This window comes from Chrysochloris asiatica, unplaced genomic scaffold (assembly GCF_000296735.1).
Source record: "Chrysochloris asiatica unplaced genomic scaffold, ChrAsi1.0 scaffold00029, whole genome shotgun sequence".
NCBI classification, from domain to species: domain Eukaryota; kingdom Metazoa; phylum Chordata; class Mammalia; order Afrosoricida; family Chrysochloridae; genus Chrysochloris; species Chrysochloris asiatica.
In genome coordinates this window covers 24,387,020-24,408,743 of record NW_006408547.1, presented here as the reverse complement: position 1 = coordinate 24,408,743, position 21,724 = coordinate 24,387,020, and the positions used below count along the sequence as shown (strand labels likewise).

General features: G+C 43.8%; 1 protein-coding gene across 1 annotated transcript in view; it reads right to left on the bottom strand.

Moving 5' to 3' along the window:
* Positions 1-21,724, bottom strand: part of TFDP1 (transcription factor Dp-1) — a 134,744-nt gene that overhangs the window by 42,640 nt on the left and 70,380 nt on the right. The window lies entirely within an intron of this gene.

Genomic DNA, 21,724 nt, shown 5'->3' with positions numbered 1-21,724 from the left:
CCTGGCCACCAGCTCTCAGTCCCTCTCTTTCCATGAGTCTAGAGTCCTCAGCTGCTCCCTCTCTCCATGTCCCCATCTCTGCCTCCATCTCTGGTGTCACTGCTTCTCTGGATAGGGTCCCACATTCTGCTCATGCTCTTCTCCCTTGACCAAAACCCACTCTTGATAACTGGTAGAAGAAGAAAGCATAAACTCGAAGGAGACACAAGAACTTGAGCAACACTTTGACCAACTTGGCCTAGCTGATACTTACACATTGCTCAACACCAGAGTCTATGTAAGATTTGCCAAAACGGACCGTATTCCTGGTCATAAATCAATTCGCAATGAAGAAATTCAAGTCATGCGAAGTATGTTCTCTGACTACAAAAGAACTGGGGGGGGTGGGGGGGGACTGAAAATGACAAAACATTGCTGAGGAATGAAAGATGGAATACAGAAATGGGTATAACGTGATCGTGGCTCATTCTCGTCAGAACATCAAATCTTCCCAAATCAGTCCCAATCAAAATCCCAGAAAACGCTGCCGTAGAAATTGGCAAGCCAATTCAAAAAGTCCTATGAAAATGCTAAGAACCTGGGATAGCCAAACTTTGAGAAAGAATAAAGTTGTAAGACAAACTGCCTGACTTCAAAACGTGAACTGCAACTCTATGCTAATCAAGGCAGCAGTGTGGTATTAAGCTAGATAGGCAAACACAATGAAAAGTTCAGAAACTGATCCAAATTAGAATGGCAATTATTAAGAAAAATTTTTGAAAAGGTGACTACAAGGTATGGGTGAAGTTATGGAGAAACAGGAACAGGAACCGTTACCCTCTGCTGGTGTAGGTCTGGTGGAAACCAGTTTGGCAGTTCCTCAGGAAGATGAAGATAGAATGACCTGCTGTTGTCACTGTTATGCACCATCTGTGGAATGGACTCACAGCAATCCTACGGAACAAAGCAGAACTGCTACATAGGGGTTCCTAGGCTGTTGCCTTTCTTTGAGAGCAGATCACCAAGAATTTTTCTGAGGGAACAGCTGGTGTTTTCAAACCACCAACCTTGCGGTTAGCAGCATAAAGTTAACCACTGCCGTACCAGGACTGCTGACGTTGTTGGGTGCTCTAAAGCTGATTCAAACTACAACAACCCATAGAGAACTACCACATGACTCAGAACCTCTACTCTGAGGTACACAGATGAAAGATCGAAAAGTAGATACTTGAAGAGACATATGTATACCAATGTCTACAGTGTGTATACGGAGCCACTATGGGTCGGAATCGACTTGAGGGCTCTTAACAAAAACAGTAGTACTCTTCCAAAGGCAGAAACCACCAAAATGGGCTATGTACATACACAGAATATCCCTCAGCCACAAAAATGACTGGACTCTTGACGCATGCCACAATATGGATATCGTAGAAGACACACTGAGCGAGAGACATCAGACACAAAAGGTCAAATCCTGAGTTATCACAAGCAATGACCGCATTCTTCACCTATACCGCGCAGGAAACCAGTGCTCAAGAAAGTTGCCTGGTTTGCAAAAAAACAAGGAACACGGGCGCTATTTGTGTAAGCATACTGTAAGTAAGAACCTTAAGTAAAATGCATCTGACTTAAGCCATACTGTTTTCAATAACCTTATATGCATGCAAAAGCTGGACCGTGAATAAGGAAAACCATAGAAGAATTGATGCCATTGAGTTAATGGTGTTGGAGGAGAATATTGACAGTGCCATGGCCTGCCAAAAGAACCAATAGATCTGTTTTGGAAGAAGGGCAGCCAGAGTGCTCCTTGGAGGCCAGGATGGCCAAACTTTGTCTCTCATACCTCAGACATATTTGTCAGGAGGACCCATCGCTGGAGAAGGATATCATGTTTGGTAAGGTGGAGGGTCAGAGTAAAAAAGGAAGACCCCCAGTGAGATGGATTGGCAAAGTGGCAGCATCGATGGGCTCAAGTGTGGCAACAGTAGTGAGGTTGGCCCAAGATCAGGCAGTGTTTCGTTCTGCTGTGCAGAGGGTCGCTATGGGTTGGTACCAACTTGATGGCATCTAATGACAACATCGAGTTAGGAAGAAAGAAGAAAATAGGGCTTTTCTAACAGAGGTAGGATAATATCACAAATGACAGCAAGAATAGCAATACGACTTGAAGAATGTTATCACATCACTGAAATGACATGTAGAAATTGATAAAATATTTAATATATTTTATTGTATGGATAGTCACATGGTCTATAGGTTCCACATCCTCAGATTTAACCAATACAAAAACTTAAAATACTCTGGTATCGTAGTGGTTACAAATCGGTCTCCGAACCTTAAGGTCAGCAGTTCGAGACTACCAGCTGTTCCGCGGGAGCAAGATGAGGCTTTCTGCTCCTGTAAAGATTTACAGCCTTGGAAACCCTGCACACGGTCACTATGAGTTGGAACCAACTCCACGGCACATAAAAACAACAACAACAACAAGGGAGGAAAAAAACAAAAGACCAAGTGATCAAAGTAATCTCTTCCAGGCTAAGTGGGGGCACAAAGTGGTACTTACACAACATTTACATTGTGTTCAGAATTACAGGGCATCTTGTGGTGGTGGCTGTGTGCTATGGAGTCAGTTCCGACTCACAGCGACCCTGTCCAGGGTTCTGAGGCTGTAGATCTTTACTGGAGCAGAAAGCTTCATCTTTCTCCCACGGAGAGACTGGTGGATTTGAACTGCAGACACTGCGGTTAGCAGTCCAGCTCATAACCCACTACCCTACCAGGGTTCCTTCCTTATAGTCATCTAGAGATGATTTAAAGTCTACAGGAGTAAGGAGTAGAGGAGGGTATGTGTAGGTTATATGCAAACATCATGCCAATTTTTATAAGAGGCTTCAGCATCTGAAGATTTTGTTATCGCAAGGGATGCTGGAACCAACTCCCAACAGGTGCAGAGACAACTGTATACCGCTATTGAAAAAAAAAAAAAAAAAAAAAGGAACTGCAAATTAAAACACAGTGAGATACCTTCACATCCATAAAACCCAAGTGCAATGTTATTTTGTTGATTCTGACTCCTAATGACCCAGTATGGGGTTTCTGAGGCGTCCTTAAATCTTCACACAAGCAGAACACCTCGCATTTCTCTCAAAGAGTGGATGGTGGGCTTGAAATGCTGACCTTGCAGTTAACAATCCAGTGCTTACCCCACCGCACCACTAGAGTTTCATTCTCAAGCGTCAGAATATTTTTTATTTTTTTAAAGAATGATCTTAGCAAGTACTGGTAAAAACAGTTTACACCACCACGATCTTATGCTAGTGATGGAAATGCATACAGAGAAGTACATGAGTTTAGTAAAAGCGTTTCTCAAAAAGTCAAACACTTCCGGCCAGATGGCAGACAAGGCCAACACACACAAAGGACTCTCTATAACGAAGACTGTTGTTGTTACGTGCCGTAGGGTTTCAACTCACAGCGACACTGATAGGATTTCTGAGGAGCCGCTGGTGAGCTTGAAAAGACGACCTTGCGGTCCAGGGCTTAACTCCGATTGCCACACCAGGACTCCACAGCAAAGATTTGCGAGACCGAATGAAACAGCCACAGAGAGCAATTCCGGAACCCTGAGCATCAAAGGAAAGGTTAGAGAAGTGGACTTCATACTCACTGAGACGAGAAGCTAAGCAGAGGCAAAGAAAGGGACTGAGTGGTGAATGGCTGGCATGACAGATGGTGGACTGGAAGAAAGAGATTCACAAAGTGTGATTCCTTGTTTTCTCCACACTCCCCTGGTCCACCCTCAGCTCTGACCCTGCTCCCTGGGAGTTCGGAGCTGGGTGATTATGACCCAGGTTGATGTAAGATGCGGGGCTTCCTGCATGCCATGGCGCATGGTTCAGGTGGGCTCCTCTCCAGATGTGCAGCACCACCAGACCAGCATTCGTCTAACAGAAGCCCTCTTGACCAGTCCCCCTGCCCTCAGCTACCCTAGGGTCCTAACAGACACTGAAACCACAGCTCCAGCAAGGGCCTCCACCAACTACTTCTTGCCTGAGTGCCCTAGACATAGATTACACCTTCTTGTTGTTACGTGCCGTCGAGTTGGTTCTGACTCAAAGTGAGCCTGTGTTTTCCAAGGAGCGGTTAGTGAGCTTGACCTTGAGGTTCAAACCGACTTTGCAGTCCTGCGCATTAACCCACAGTGCCACACCAGGACTCGTAGGCCTATAGGAACTCCACCTAGGGCCACAAACCCTGCTGTCACATCCCTCCTGCACCCACCTTGTGAGCCCGTAAGATTTTTCTCCTCTTCAGGTACAACAGCTGCACTGGCTGTTTTTGGGTTTTGACTCACGTTTTTTCCTTTCACTGTTTCTATTTGTTTATTCTTTCTTCTCCTTCCCTTGATTCGTATCCTTTGTGTCGCCACTTGGGTTGTTTCCTGCTTTTGTTCATTCTTCACTGTTCTCTACTCTCTTTCTCTTGTCATCTTCCTTCTCTGTGGTTTCACTGAGTTGCTTTTTATGTCTTTGCATTTTTATTTCTTCCTTTTATTTTCACTTCTAAAGCTCCATTTTCCTGATAGCTGGGCTGCTAACTGAAGGTCAGCAGTACAAACCTACCAATCACCCCATGGGAGAAAGATGAGGATTTCTGCTCCTGCAAAGATCTACAGCCTGAGAAACCCGATCCAGGCTCTCGACGAGTCAGAGCCGATCCCACGGCCCGGAACCAGTTTTCTGTTTTTAGTTAATGTTGTTGTTGTTAAGTGCCGTCGAGTCGGTTCCGACCCATAACGACCCTGTACAGGGTGTTTCCAAGGCTATAAATCTTTACGGAAGCAGAAAGCCTCATCTTTCTCCCGCAGAGCAGCAGGTAGTTTCGAAGTTAATAGGCATCCATTTTTCTGTCGCTGCACTTGTTTTTGTTTATTGTTATTTTTCTCCTTTATTATTTTCTCTTTTTGTCGTTGTTTGCTCTGGTTTGTTTCCTTGTGTGTGTGCGTGCATGTGTTGTCTCACCTGATGGGAGATAGCAGGGGTGTATGATCCAGCTACAACCATACTCTCTGAAGCGCTACCCACTGGGCATGAGCCAATACCAGGTCCTGTACCACCGTTATCAATGACAGACATCAGCCAATAGCAGCCAAATCCGAAACTGAGCTGCGCATACGACAAACAGGGAACCTGAGCACGCTTCCACGACAGACAACTTGTGAGCTCCTAAGAATATGCCAACATACAATCATCTGTTACATACAAATATAATAGCAGCACAATGTCACAAAGACAACCGACAATTTTATCTCCAACAAGGCAGAGTGGATCAAACAAATCACCAAGATGCAGAGCCTGAAACTGTTTCTGAAAAAGAAAAGGTTAATGGAACAAACTGAGAAAGAATTCAACAGAATGCTGTTTGGTTACCTTCAAATTGTTGACAGAAAGCAAGGCACACATACGTGGCAATTTCAGAAGAATTCAGAAAAGCATTAAATGAACAGAGACAACAAAATGCAAACTTTGAAACACTATAAAATCTGCAATCAGAAATCCAGAAGATTAATAACTAAGTTATCAGAAATGACTAATACACTGAGAGGGCAAAGGAGTAGATCTGAAGCAATGGGAGCCCAGCTTCATGAGCTTGAACACAGATCTCTCTACACTTGTATGCTAGAAGAACAATCAGAATAAAGAATAAAAAGATATGAAGAAAGTCTACGAGTTATGTGGGTCACCATGAAGAGGGGAACAGGAAGAAACAATAAAAGGTACAAAGAATATGATCAGAGTTCTTAGAAGAAAACTTTCTTAATATCATGAAAGACAAGAAGATAAGCATACAAACCCCAGGTAGGATAGATTCCAAAAGAAAATCACCAAGACACACCATAATCCAACTTTTCTCAAAAACAAAGACAAGGAGAGAAGCCTAAGAGCAGTTCGGGCAAAACGAAAAGTTAACTACATAGGAGAACCAGGAAGACTAAGCTTGGATTTCTCAGCAGACACCATGCAGGAAAAAGAAGGTAATGGGGTTACAATCAAGGATCATGCACCCAGCAAAGTCGTCCCTCAAATGTTGTTGTTAAGTGTAGTTGAGTCCGTTCCAACCCTAGCGACCCTATATAGAGTTTCTGAGGCGCATCTGGTGAGCCTGAACCATCGATCTTGCAATTCAAACCAACTCTGCAGTTCCGCACATTAACCCGCAGTGCCACACCAGGACTCAAATACGACATTCCTCAAATCTCTCAGATACAACAGTGAAATTAAGATATTTCCAGATGAAAAGAAATTAAAAGAATTTGTAATAATCTGACCAACTTGACAAAAACATGTAAAGGGTGCTCTCTGGACTGAGAACCACCAACAGCATACAACCACCTGAGAGTAACACACATGACAACACCACCCAGAACTCAATCCAGATAGAGAAGTATTTAAAGGAAAACAAAGATACAAGACTGAAAAGAAGGAACCAGACATATCAATATATCATGAAGTCAACTCCAAAAGAAAAAGAGAGAACAGTGTAGACACAGAACTTCCAAGTGGCAAAAAAATCAGGTAGATTTCAAGACAGAAGTGTTATAAATATGGGGGAAATTAATAAATTATAAGGTAACTTCACACAAAATTAATATACCTTTACATCAAAATTAGAGGAGAATCAGCAAGACTTAATAAGCATAAACACACAGAAATTAAAATGAAAACCCACAAACAAAATGAACTCAGTGTAGAAAACTGTATGAAACAAAGAAACCAGACAGAAAAACCCAGAGCAAAAAGACAGCAATTAATCAAACCAATCGACAGCTATACTCAATGAAAGTGGATTCAATGCACCAGTCACAGAGAGCAGCATGGAAAAAAAAGCAGGATCCTTCAATCTGGGATCTACAAGAGATACACCTAACACACAAAGACAAAAATAGACTAAAAAAACCAAAGGGTGGAAAAATATATATCACACTAATGGCAATCAAAAATGAATAAAAGTGGTAATTTTAATCTCTGACACAATGGACTTTAGGGCAAAAGGTAGCATAAGAGATGAAAGGGACATTGTGTCACGATTAAGGGGCCAACTGAACAAGAGGACATAACTAATAAATATCTATGCCCCCAATGAAAGAGCCTCAAAATACATAAATCAAACTCTAATAGAAGAGAAGAAAGAAACAGAGAACTCTACAGTAATAGTAGGAAATTTTAATATAGCACTTTTGATGACGGATCAAAAAAAGCTAAAAAGAAGCTAAAACTAAGAGACTGAAATAAAAGCATTCGAACAGGCCTGTAACAAGAGAAGAACATGGTCAAGTATTCTAAAAATTCCCAACTAAAGTACAGTCTGAGCCCAGGTGGATAAAGTTAGTGTGTGTGTATATATATATATACTCACCTTGATAAAAAAAAAACAACAACCAGGTACATATATCATTAAAAAAGAAAATTATAGACCAATATCCCTCTCATGTATTTTCAATAACCTCATATGGATGCGAAAGCTGGACAGTGAATAAGGAAGATCGTAGAAGAATTGATGCCTTTGAGTTGTGGTGTTGGAGGAGAATACTGAAAGTGCCATGGACTGCCAAAAGAACCAATAGATCTGTTTTGGAAGAGGTGCAGCCAGAGTGCTCCTTGGAGGCCAAGATGGCTAGGTTTCGTCTCTCCTACTTTGGACATATTGTCTAGAGCGAACAGTCGCTGGAGAAGGATGGGTAAGGTGGATGATCAGAGAAAAAGGGGAAGACCCCTAACGAGATGGATTGGCCAGGTGGCATCATTGATGGACTCAAGCGTGGCAGCGGTAGTGAGGTTGGCCCAGGATCGGGCATTGTTTCGTTCTGCTGTGCATGGGGTCGCTATGAGTCGGCTCCGACTCGATGGCACCTGACAACAACATCCCTCTCATGAACATGGATGCAAAAAGTCAAGCAAACAGAGTTCAACAATGTATAAAAATAAAAAGAAAGACAATAATACAACATGACCAAGTAGGATTCATACCAGGTACACAGGGAGGGTTCACTATCAGGAAAATAATCAAGCTAATCCACCACATAAATAAAACAAAGGGAAGAAAGATCACATGATCCTATCAACTGATGCAGAAAAGTCATCTGAAAAAACCCAACACCCATTCCTAATAAAAACACTCCAGTAAAATGGAAAAAGGAGAGACATTCCTTAACACAATGCAGGGCATATATACAAAACCAACAGCCGACATAACTCTCAAAGGTGAGAAACTGAAAGCATTTCCCTGGGAACAGGAACCAAGCAAGGACGCCCTATAATACCTTCTCTGGCAGCGTTGTGGTTGTGAATCGGGCTGCAGGCTGCAAGGTCAGCAGTTTGAAACTACCAGGTGTTCCGTGGGAGAAAGATGAGACTTTGTGCTCTCGTAAAGATTTACAGCCTCAGACACCCTGTAGAGGGTCGCTATGAGTCGGAACCGACTCCACGGCACTTAACAACAACAACAGTCAATATTATGCTGCAAATCTTGGTCAGTGCTATGAGGGTGAGTCAAAAAATATCCGCACCCCGGTTAAGCTAAAATGCCAGTCCACGGCTGATGACAACACTGAACGTGCACGTGCAATGATTCTGTGGAACAGACGAGTGCCAGTGGATTATGTGGCAAATCAGCCGTGGCTCTGCCTATGAAATAATCCACGACAGATTTGGGTTTGAAGGTATGTGTGAGATGGGGATCGAAACAACTCACGGAAGAGGATAAACAGAAGCGTTTGGACATCTGCAAACACAATTTGGACTGATACTCAAAGAAAGGTTAACATTCCTTAAAAACAATTGCTACGAGTGACGAGACGTGGCTCCATCACTTGAGCCTGAGAGTAAACTGCAGAGTATAGAATGGAAACGTCCTCAATCGCCGACCAAGAAAAAGTTCAAAAGTCAACCATCAGCTGGAACACGGATGCTTCTAGTGTTCTGGGATTCTCAAGGGTCAGGATTGGAATATTGTTACAATCAGGAAAAAGGTTCAACAATCAACAGTGCTCATTACAGGGAGATATTCACTGAAGAGTTGGAGCGTAAACTTTGGATTCAATGCAGAGGACCGCTCTCCAAGGGTGTTGTGATCGTGCACGCCAATGCACATCTGCACACCTATGCCTACACTGCTGACACTCTGAAAAAAGCTTTCCTTTGAGGTGTTTCAACTTCCTCCCTATAGTCCTTGCTCCATCGGACTTTCTCCTGTTTGGTTCCCTGAAAACAGCCCTTCGAAGATGAAGCTTCACCGCTGATGAAGAAGTGAAATCAGTGGTGGCATTTGTGGCTTAAAGCTCAGTCTAAACCATTGTTTAATAAGGGAATATGAAAGCTTGTTGACAGATGGACAAAGTGTATTGAAAAGCAAGGAGAGTGTGTCAAAAAATTATATATTTGTCTGTTCTAAAAGTTGATTAACGTAAATTCTGTAGCCAGAGTACCAATAATTATTGACTAAGCCTTATATAAGGCAAGAAAGGGAAACTAAAAGTATGCAAAATGGCAAAGAAAAAGTAAAACTCTATTTACGGATGATATCATCCTCTACTTAGAAAATCCCAAAGACTCAGCAAGAAATTTATTGGAATTCACCGACAGATTCGGCAAAGTGACAAGATCAGCATATCAAAATCAGGTGGATTCCTTTACACTAAAATAAAGAGATCTCAAAAAAGTCAATCAAGAAAACAATACCATTTACAATAACCACCCAAAAGATGAAATACCCAGGAATAAATCTTAACAGAGAAACCACAGACCTACGTACAAAGAAAATTACAAAACACTACAGTAAGAAACAAAAGGAGACGCGCAGATGTGGAGGAATACACCAATGCTCACGGGAGGAAGTCAACATCGTGAAAGTGTCAACATTACTCAAAGCCATCTATAGCTATAATGTAATCCTAATCCAGATTCCAGCATCACTATCTAAAGAGATGGACAAACTAGTCGCTAACTTTATAGGAACAGGAAAGATAAGCAAAGCAGTACTAATGAGGAAGGACAAACTAGGAGGCTGCTTACTTCCTGATAATAAAACCTACTTAATAGCCACCACAGTCAAAACACCCTGGTACAACGAAAGACACACAGATAACAGAACAGAACTGAGTGCTCAGAGGTAAATCCATCCAACTATGGTCAGCTGATCTTCGACAAAGGGCCAAAGTACATTAAATAGAGAGGAGGCAATAACGGGAGCTGGCAAAGCGGGAACTCCAAGACCCATATCTCACCCATAAACAAAAATGAACTCAACGTAGAGCAAAGAGCTAAGTGTAAACACTACAACTACAAAGATTCATTAAAAATAATTTTAAAAAATAGGGCCCAAATTAGGAGCTCTGATTCACGGCACTATCACTGTCAAACCTAACCAAACCCCATAAACAGCAGAGACAAACAGACGGCTGGGACATCCTATAAACCGGACACTTACAGGCATCAAAGGATTTCACCAAAAGAGCACAAAGCGAACCCACAGACTGGGAAAAAAAATGTTTGTCAATGACATATCAGACAAAGGACTACAGTCTAAAAGTAAAGAACACTTCAAAGCTTCAACAAGCAGAGAGATAATCCGATTTTTAAATGGGCAGAGCACATGAACGGTAACTTCACCGAAGACATTCAGGTGGCCCCCACACATATGAAAATATTCTCACAATCATTAGCCATTAGAAAGATACAAATCAAAACAGTGATGACAGATCGTCTAACTGCAGTATTAATAGCAAAGTTCAAAAAGAGAGAAAACGGCAATGCTAGCAAGGGTTTGGGATCTGTTTTGGAAGAAGTGTAGCCAGAGTGCTCCTTGGAGGTCAAGATGGCTAAGCTTCATCTCTCATACTTTGGACATATTGTCCGGAGGAAACAGTCGCTGGAGAAGGATGTCATGCTGGGTAAGGTGGAGGGTCAGAGAAAAAGAGGAAGACCCCCAACAAGATGGATTGGCCAGGTGGCATCATTGATGGACTCAAGTGTGGCAGCAGTAGTGAGGTTGGCCCAGGATCGAACATTGTTTTGTTCTGCTGTGCATGGGGTTGCTATGAGTCGGTTCCGACTGGATGGCACCTGACAATAACAAAGCAAGGGGGTAGAGAGACTGGGACACTCCTATACTGCTGGTGAGGCCACACTATGGTGTAACCCACGGTGAAAAATGGTATGGTACTTTCTCAAAAAGTCAGCTGTCCAATACCTTATGACCCAGCAATCCTACTACATGTGTCCAGCCTCAAGAAAGAAGAACCATGACAGCACTCTATCTCTGCACACCATGCTGCTCACTACAGCATATTCATTCACAAGAGCAAAAAGATGGAGCCAGGCCCAATGCCCACCAGCAGAAGGCTGCTTAAACTAGCTTTGGTACACACACACAGTGGAATCCTATGCAACCGATCTGCAGAACACCTCACAACCGACATGAACCTGGAGGACATTATGCTGAGTGAAACTACTTGTTGCTAAGTGTCATTAAGTTGGTTCCAAATGACAGGACAAATAATGTATGAAACCACTGTTGTAAAAGTTAAGAAGAGGTTTTCTTGATAAAAGAAATATTCTAGGATGGTTACCAGGGGTAGGAAGGAAGGGAAAATTATTCAGGAGACCCGTTAACATGGGTAATGGGGTAATTAAGACAGTAAGAGGGAGATTGGCAGACGAGAGATAAGAAGTAAAGGAAGACACAGAGAAGAATACAATAGTTAAAGTACATAGCGGTAAATACTGCTAACTGGTGGTACATGGAGGGGACTGCAACCATTGTAATGAAACAAAGTATATGATTTGTTGAATGTAAAATTGATGGTCTGCTCTGTAAACCTTCACTCAATTCACAAAAAGGTTTTCAAAAAAAGTTAAAATATCCAGTTGCTCCATTCCTACGTATTTACCCAGGAGTAATTAAATAATGAGTCCAGGTGTGGCGTTGAAGGTTAACGCACTAGACTGCAAGGTCAGCAGGTCAAGCTTACCAGCCGCTAGGCCTCGCAAACCATGCACAGGTGGCTAAGAGTCGGAAGCGACTCCATGACACTTAACAACAAGAATGAAAAACTAGGTCCACAGAAAGACCTGGACACAAATGTTCTAACAAAGAAACCTCCTCTGTCAAGCTGATTCTAAGGTTCCAACGTTTACAAACCCTGTAAGACACAGTGGAATCTGCTCCATGAAGTGTCCACGGCAGCAAATCTTTACAGACAGACGTTTATCTTTATCCCGTACAGCTGCTACTGGGTTCAAACCATGGACCTTTCAGTTAGCGGCATAAAAGGAAACTATTCATCTAGTCAAAAGCCACCCTGTCAAAAATTGTAAAGAACTTAAGCTGGTTCTAAAATTTCTATGGAAAAAAAATCAAAACGCCAGGAATAATGAAGAAATTGTTGAAGAAGAAGTAGGGAGGCTTGTCCTATCAGATATAAAGACATATAACTAGTCATTAAGACACTGGGATAGCTGAACTGGGAGAGAGAGACCCCACAGCTATTCTGGTATCTATAGAAACACCAATCAATCCTTCCACCATCAAGTTGGTTCTGACTCACGGTGACCCTCTAGAGGGTTTCCAAGGTTGTAACTCTATGAGACCAGAGAGCCTTGTCTTTCTCCTGAAGAGCAGATTTGAACCGCCAAACTTGCAGTTAGCAGTCTACTGCTTGTCCTACAGCGCCCCCAGGGGACTTTCCTGGGTATCTGAAAGTTTGATCTATGAAAGCGGGTACTGGAGGTCATTGAGGGGTCAGCACTGTTCAACATGAAGCCAAGGTCACTGGTTAGCTGCTGTGGTTGTTAAGTGTCTTCAAGTCAATTCCAACCCATACCGACCCTGTATAGGGTTTCCAAGGACTGGCTGGGTGCGTTTGGACCACTGATCTTATCCATTGTTGTTGTTATATGCCGTGGAGTCGGTCCCGACTAACAGCGATCCTGTACAGGGTTTCCAAAGCCATAAATCTTTACGGGAGCAGAAAGCCTCCCCTTTTCTCCCGCGGAACAGCTGGTAGTTTCAAACTGCCAACCTTGCAGGTTTGCAGTCCGATACGTAACCGCTACGCTACCAGAGCTCCTAACAAGATACAACCTCCCACTCAGTACACAAGGTCCAGAAGGACTGCCAATATAGTGAACAGGAAGAATCATGAGTCAAAATGTAGCCCTCGAGTAAGTTCAATCTTCATTACATGAAAGAGAAGACGAAACGCAGGAGGTAACTGGGGCTCTCCGTGTGTGCTGCTTCTGTGGCCAAAAGGACGGTGTGAACTAGCCCCTAACTCCTTTCCCGAAGAACATGTGGTGTTTATGGTTCCTCGGACTTTCTAGTCAATGTATATTCAATATACATTTATTCTTTAGGAACAAGCAATATATAAGTGGTACTCTGCAAATTCTCAAACTTCATGTGGTATCTTAGTGTATGATGTTGTTACATGCCGTGGAGTCGGTTCCGACTCATAGCGACCCTGCACAGGGTTTCCGAGGCTGTAAATCTTTACAGGAGCAGAAGGCCTCATCTTTCTCCAACGGAACAACTGGTAGTTTCGAACTGCTGACCTTGCGGTTCGCAGCCCAATTCGTAACCACTACGCTACCAGAGCTCCTTATCTTAGTGTATTGTTGTTGTTGTTGTTGTTAAAGTGCCGTCGAGTCGGTTCTGACCCATAGCGACCCTGTACAGGGTTTCCAAGGGTGTAAATCTTTACGGAAGTAGAAAGCCTCACCTTTCTCCCGCAGAGCGGCTGGTAGTTTCAAACCACTGACCTTAAGGTTCGCAGCCCGATTTGTAACCACTATGCTACCAGAGCTCCTAAAACTTATGTTTATACCGTGTGAGATTTAATCACATGTAGCTGTATTTCAGGACCAGTCCCTGGCGAAGGGCAGGCGTGGTAAAGCAGTGGCTGAGTGAAAAAGAGGAAAACCATCTACAATATGAGCTGAGACATGGTAACAATTGTTACAGATGCTGAAGGCTGTGAGCTGGAACTGCCCCTCACACCCAGTAACAACACTGGTTAAGAACTCACCTGCTACCCTGAAGGTTAGTGGTTTGGAGCTACTCCAAGGTGCTGCGGAACAATGGCCTGGCAACCAGGTTCCCAAAGGTTGTCGGTTCCAACCCATAGAGACCCAGTATAGGGTTTCCCAGGAGCAGCTGGTGAGCTTGAACCACTGACTTTGCAGTTCAAACGGCTTTGCAGTCTGGCACATTAACCCACAGTGCCACACCAGGACTCCAAGGTTACGACCCTGAAAATACTCTTCTAAGTACACGGGTCACCAGGAGTAGGTATCAACTCAATGGCTTTGTTCTGCTTTTTGGTTAAGTTGCTTATTGAAAAGTGTGTACAAAAGACACTACGAGGCAGCCACTCAGGCGCTTATCAAATTTAAAGCATGTGTAAATTTTCTGTGACCCTTACCAGTAAAAATAATAATTGATTCTCGTGAAAAACTCAAGTCCAGCCATCATATTCCAAACCAAGGGCAAATCCTAGGCTGCTGCTGCCAGACATATGACCTAGGGAATGAAGGCGTAAAAGGCCCAGATTTTGAAAGACACCTATGTTTTTTCTTTTGTAGTCTTTACAAGTTGAGGTCCCAACTGTTGTGGATTCTAGCTGTCCTCTGACGGAGTCATGAGAATGCCCTTAAAGGGCGGGAATAATCTAATTTACAAAAAAACTATCCACAGCAGTCTACTAGCTCAGAGATTCCCGCCTTAGGCATTTGTGGATGCAAAATGTTGTCAGTTAGATGCATTTTTCTGGGGAACACAGGAGCACTTCGAGTCTCAAAGAAAAATCTGGAAACGGGCAAAATGCAGCCGTACCCGACATCAGGAGCGAACTGTGATTTTTAAACAACCTAAGTGAGCTCTGGTAGCGTAGTGGTTACGAATCAGGCTGTGGGCCGCAAGGTCAGCAGTTCGAAATTATCAGCTGTTCTGTGGGAGAAAGATGAGGCGGTCTGCTCCCGTAAAGATTTACAGCCTCAGAACCCCTGTGTAGGGTCGCTATGAGTCAGAACCGACTCCACAGCACATAACAACAACAACAAGGACTCCCCGTGGCCTAACCAGCACACCAACAAGAACACAGCACAAGTCCAGTTTCAGAAGAAGTAAAGAATTCGCCTGAAACTCTTAACAAGAGCAAACAGAACAGGAAGGAGCTCAATTCCTGGGCCTGGGGATTAGTCTCAGGAGCCAAAGAAAAGGCTGATTGCCAAGACCACCAAAGGCAGCAGATGCTGCTCTACTCAACCAGTGTTCCTGGAAGCCCCCTGACTGAACAGAGAATGCATCCAGCCCAAAAGCCTAAGAGAGCTGGTTAAGTGGCCTCTGGTACAGGGTTTGAAGGAGTCCTGGTGGGGTGCTGTGGGAGAAAGCGCTGGACCACAAGGTCGGCGGTACAAACTCACCAGCCGCTCCTTGGAAACCCTATACAGGGTTGCTATGAGTTGGAACTGACTCGATGGCACTTAACCACAACAACAAACGGGCTGAAAATTTCCTGGGTGGAACAAACCATCTGTTCTCAACTAACAAGCAGAAGACTGGTGTATCAGGTCCACTCATAGCACCACGGAAGGCCTGCCAATCCACTTCCGTAACTCTACAGAACTCACTTTTACTCCATAGTATAAGGGGTTGCCATACATCAGGGTCAACTCAGAGTCAGTGAGTTAGCATGATTGTGGGTGGCAGGAGCTGAAACCAGGACATTTTCAATCACACGCATGTGAAAATTGGACAGTGAATAAGAAGGTAGAAGAACTGACCATCTGAGTTGTGGTGTTGGAGAAGAATTCTGAAAGTCCCACAGATTGCCAGAAAAACAAATAAATCTGTGTTGGAAGAAGTGCAGCCAGAGTGCTCCTGAGAAGGCACGATGTTGAGACTTTGTCTCTCATACTTTGGATATATGATCAGAAGGGACCAGTCTCTGGAAGTTTCACATTATGCTTGGTAAAGTGGAGGGTCAGCAGAGAGGAGGAAGGCCCCTAACGAAATGGATTGGCACAGTGGCAGCAGCGATGGGCTCAAGTGTATCAGTGATTGTGAGGTGGGCACAAGACTGGCAATGGTACGTTCTATTGTACATAGTGTCTCAGTTAAGTCGCAACCGACTCGACGACCCCTAACAATGACAACAACAAGAGGCTAAGAAGGTGGAGGGCAAGAAAGGAAGACCAGATCCATCGTCCTCTCAGTGCCTACAGCCACCACCCGGAACCAGCTTTGTCCACTCTTTTCCTGGGCTCCATTCTCTAGAGGGTCTTCAAAACTAGCTCCACTCTTATTCAACCCTGTTTCCAGACACAATTCTTACCTCGGAGCAAGGCTGACCACTTCTGAGCACCAGAGCAAGCTTGTTTAGGAGGGTCTGTGCCTTAGTCCCTTCTGTGTACCCCTAGTATCTGGCGACATGCTCCACTGTGAAGCACCTTGTCCACAAGGGAGAGGAGCTACCCATCAAGTGACCCTGACAGACAGGACAAGTCACTGAGCTCTTCACATCTAACACTGCAAAGTCAACTGCTCAAATTAGTTCCAACAGGGTCTAAAATTATCCGTCAAATTCATGAGCTGGAAGGCAAGAGGAAACTCCAAACAAAGACGGCGAGGCAGACACACAAGAAAGGGAGAGTGTTGGCGCTGATAAGGTGAGCCGCGGTGCTGAGTCAGGTGCTGAGTCAGGTCACCCTCACTGTCATTTCACGTTCAGATCCCTGCAGCTCCCCCAAGGAGGTAGCACAGAAGGGCTTGTTCTACATAAGGAAAGGGGGAACTGACACATGGGGAGCAGTAAAAAAAACTGCAACCAACACTATGGAGAGACCTCATGTGTGTGTCAGTGTGTCAGGGAGGCTGCAGAATGAAAGGTGATGGGTGGAGAACACAAGAATTTAGAAGAAAATAATTAGAATACAATCTGGAAACAACACCTTTGGCAATAGAGAACACAAAGTAAATTTGAGGTTTTGACCCATGGAGGTAAACATCACCTGACTCTCACCAAACATAAAGCTCAAAATTAATATGACTTTACATTCAGCACCTGTGAATTTACAAACGCTTCTAAAGACACTACATCATTTGCTTTACACAACCACCCTAGGAGGGAAGCAAGGAAGTTCTGAGGGAAGTGAAGCTCAGTCGTTTCATGATGTCACCCAGCTAAGGTAGAGCTGGGACTCCACCCAAGTTTTCTGACTCTAAGCTCAACACTTAACTGTAATTACAGAAAAGGAAATCACAGTAACAATTAACACAGAGAAATCCAAACTCAAAGAGAGAGAGAGAGAATTCATATTATCTCAGGACTATACAGATTATCCAGCCAAACAGATGAAAGAATTCTCAGATGTGTTTCCCGAGATGATGATGATGGTGATTTTCAACTACTCATCTTTTCAGTTAAAAATAAACTGCAGGTCTGTCTATAACTTGCTGAAAAACTGTGCCTCTGGGAAGCCAGAAGCAGAAAAGACAAGAAGGGAGTTCCTATTCTGGATCCGCAGGTAGAAGAAATTAAATGTCACTCCCTTATTTAAACTCCTTCTGCAGCGTCCACTGCTTTTGGAAGCAATTCTAAATTCCTTAGGTTAGCCCCCCAAAAAAAATAAAACCCAAGCAAGCCCACTGCCAGGAGTTGATTCAGGCTCATAGCAACCAGAACAACAAAGGCCCACGTCTGTCTTTGGACCAACTAGTATTTCCACACAAACAGCAGACAATCCCACCACCAGACAGGGCCCCTGCCCTCAACAGTGCTCAAGGAGGACACGCCAAATAATTACATCAATATCTACACCATCTCTGACACCTCACCACATCTACCCCTCATTACCTTTGTCTCTGACTATCTCCCATCCTATGCCTTGGTCATACTGACTATTTTGGGGTTCCCTGTGGAGATTATGAAGGAGTCCTGGTGGTGTGAGAGGTTAGACATTAGATACCTAACCAAAAAGTCGGAGGTTCAAACCTGCCAGCAGCTCTACAAGATAAAGGTAAGACCATGTGCTCCTGTGGAGACTTCATGTCTCAGAAACCCAAGGAGCAGTACTATCATGTTCTCCAGGGTTGTCGGAATCGACTCGATGGCTTGGGAATGCTGTGGCTCTGTAAGATAAGCACTGGACTACAAACCACAAGGTGGTTGGCTGGAGCCCATGAGCAGCTCTGCCTGAGAGAGATGAAGCTTTCTGCTCCTGCCAAGAGTCAAAGGCTCAGAGACCCTACAGGGTAATTATGAGTTGGAGCAAATTCAATGGCACCTAACAACAACAATGGTCTACCTACTGGCGGTAGACAGTACTTTTCTGGCCCAAACGCCTAATTTCCTCCAAGAGCTCAGGGCCCATCCTCGAGGGAACCGTCCCCCTGAGCCCGATCTCCCAGCTTCTGTGTAAGTTGGACTTCGTCTGTGCTAATATCCTCATAGCACCAACTGTGATCCGTGGTCAACACCTCTTCCCACCTGTCTCCTTCCCAAGTCTGGAGTCCCTTGCAGCGGAACCCTCTCTTTGAGAAGTCTGAGTCCCCACCGAGTGTGTTCAAGCAATCAACAAGTAAGATCTGCTTGCTTATAAAATTCTCTGGAATGGGGATAGGACTCTTGTGATTCAATAGAGAATAATTGCTATCAGTACTGACTGTGAGTGTTGGAAATGTACAGGTAGATGTTTTGTAGCAAAAGGAGGGGAATGGTTGATTTTGCAGTCCAGATGCGGAGGACCCTGGGACCATCAATGGAGAAGAGCGGAGAGTGGGACCCTACCCAGAGAAGCAGTGATGCCAGAGATGGAGGCAGAGATGATGACATGGAGAGATGGAGCAGCTGGGGACTCTAGACACAGAGATGGAGAGAGGCTGTGTGCTGATGACTTGGGGGCAGGCTTGTAGAGTAAATGATTGTATATTCCTAAATGGTTCAGTGTACCCACAAAAAAGACAAAATATTCTAAATAAATGGTGAGAAATTCTGGCATTTCCCAATAAAAGTGGATAACCATCTTATTCAATGAATTAACACCAGGATATTTGAAAGCGGTGAGGAAACTATAATTTTTTAATCCTTCCAATTCAACCCTATGGCTCAGAATTAAATACTGTATGAATCAAATTTAAGCACAGCTTTTGTTACTAAGAATGGGAAAGAAGGTAATAACCACCTTCTCAGGTAAGCTTATTTGGGCATATCCAAAAACAGCAGAGTCCTGCTGAAGTGCTGGACACCTCAAGGTCAGTTTGAACCACAAGGTTCAGAAGCTATGCAGGGTCACTATGAATCAGGACGGACTTGACGGCACTTAACAACAACAGAGAAATACAAAATAAACACCCTATGAAAGGCATCATAATTTCCAAGGAAGAACGTTCATAGATTTTTTTTTTTAATTCTTATTTCTACATTATCCTATCAACAGAAAATGTCTTACTCAAAATTTCTGAAAATTTTTAAATGTTTGGTTAGTTACACTGAAACAAACATTTCAGTCAAGCAGTGTGTGAATGCTATACATGGATCAAGGGAAAAAAGATTTATAAATATTAATCCCCGAAATGGGCGCTGTAAGTTTTAGTTACATCTTTAGAGAACTAGAAGAGGAAGGTAGTACATCTGCTGAGGGGGAAAAAAAACCCCTATGTTTCCAACCTCCACGTGGGAATCGGAGTTTCTCCAGAACACAGTTAACACTGACTCCACGCCCATGAGGTATCACAAAGAGTCACAAGATGGGAAAGAGTGGGTCCCCAGCCGATGTGGAACTCCTGGTCCAAGAGGGGAAAGTGACCAGCGAGACAGGTGCTGTGGGGGAGGCAAGAAGGAGGGATTGTGCAAGCAGGCACACAGAAGAGAATGTTCCGTGCTACCGGTGGAAAGGGCACACGATTGTGCAGCTGTGCCCTGGACACGGGCATCCAGCCCAGGGGTCAGGCAAGCTGCAGTCACGCCTGCACATCCCTTCCTGTGTGTGTAATGCTTCCCAGGCAAAAGACCCTTTACCTAAATCCTGAAGGTGATTTCACTATGGGCAACAAAGAAAGGGGGAGGGGCAGTAAGCCTTTCAGCTCAGACACAGCTGGGAACTGCAAGTCTAGCTGCCCACAGTCTCGTTGCCCACCTGGCAGATTGGGTAAGAGACCCAAGCAGCAAACAGATGAAGAAGAACGACTCCATAGGAGAAGATGGAAGTGCTGGGAGGTGGTTCTAAAGCCAGTGGAATGTGGGGTGGGGGAAAGAGTGAGGAGGTTTGGCCCTCTGGCGGGAATGAGTAGCTGTGAGGGATGGGGCTGATGCACAGGGATAAAGGCCAAGCAATGGACCAACTTCAACTGTTTCCAAAGTCATCCCAAGCATCAACAGGTCACTTAATATGGTGCTCATTATAAAGGGAGAGAGGGTTAACTTCAAAGATGTGGAAAATATTTAGAAAAATTTAAACAAATAGTCTTTAAACAGAACTAGCTCTGGCAGCATAGTGATTATGAGCTGGGATGCTAAGCTCAAGGTCAGCAGTTCGAAACTACCAGCCACTCCCTGGGAGAAAGATGGGACTTTCCGCTCCCGTAAAGATTTCCAGGTTCGGAAACCCTATAAAGGGTCGCTATGAGTCGGAACCGACTCCACGGTGCATCACCACCAACAGCAGCAGCATAACACTGCCATTGAGGTTAACTTTAAAGCAGCTCCTAGTTTAGCCGATATATATACCAGTGTGCATTATGGCTGAGATCATACTCACAGGAACCTCATCTCATCCTCTGCAAGCAAAATTCTTAGGAAGACAAAACAGGCTTTTTCTAAAGCTTTTCTTAAAAAAATACTAGACCAAACTGCGCTGAGATGATACCAGTTAAGCTACTAAAACCCCACAATCGATGTGGTCTCACATCATTTTAAATATGCATCGCTTTTAACCCAGCAATTGTGCACCTAAGAATTTACTATAGGGAAATTAACCAGACATGAACTGAAACATACACATTCCAGGGATGCTCAGCTTGCCACTTTTGTGAGGACTGAAAACTATACAATACTATGAGATCAGTTCAATAAATTGTGCTATTGTCAGCCAGTGGAACACAGAGCAATCATTACAAAGATGTGGCTTTCATCTCCACATCTCGACTCTCTCTGTCTGGCGATGGGGCATACAAACCCTCGCCCTGACATGACAAAAAAAAAGCATAAAATATCAAGACTTTATATTTATTGACCTGGAAAGAGGTCCAGTTCACACATGAGGTGTGTAACATGATTCTAACGTCAACTTCAACTCTTGTTTCACAGTGTGATTGTCTGTGTGGGAAAATGCTGGAGGAAACCACCAATTTTGTGAAGTGCTTGCTATCTTTGGGTAGAAGGAATGTTTGCTTCTCTCCTAATTGTGGCACGGTGGGATAATGTACTGGACTGCAAGGGTGCTCTGAACCACAAGGTCAGCAGTTCAGACTCACCAGCCATCCTTGGAAACTCAACACAGGGTCGCTATGAGTCTGAAATGACTCAACAGCGCTTTAACAACAATAACAATGCTCTGGAAGTCTACAAATAGTCTATGTTACTTATAAATCAAAGAAAGGCACTGAATATACACATACAACAGGTGCTTTAAAAAAAGTCTGTGGAAAAAATTCAAAATCTTTCCACACCATTTAACAAATTTTTCAAAGC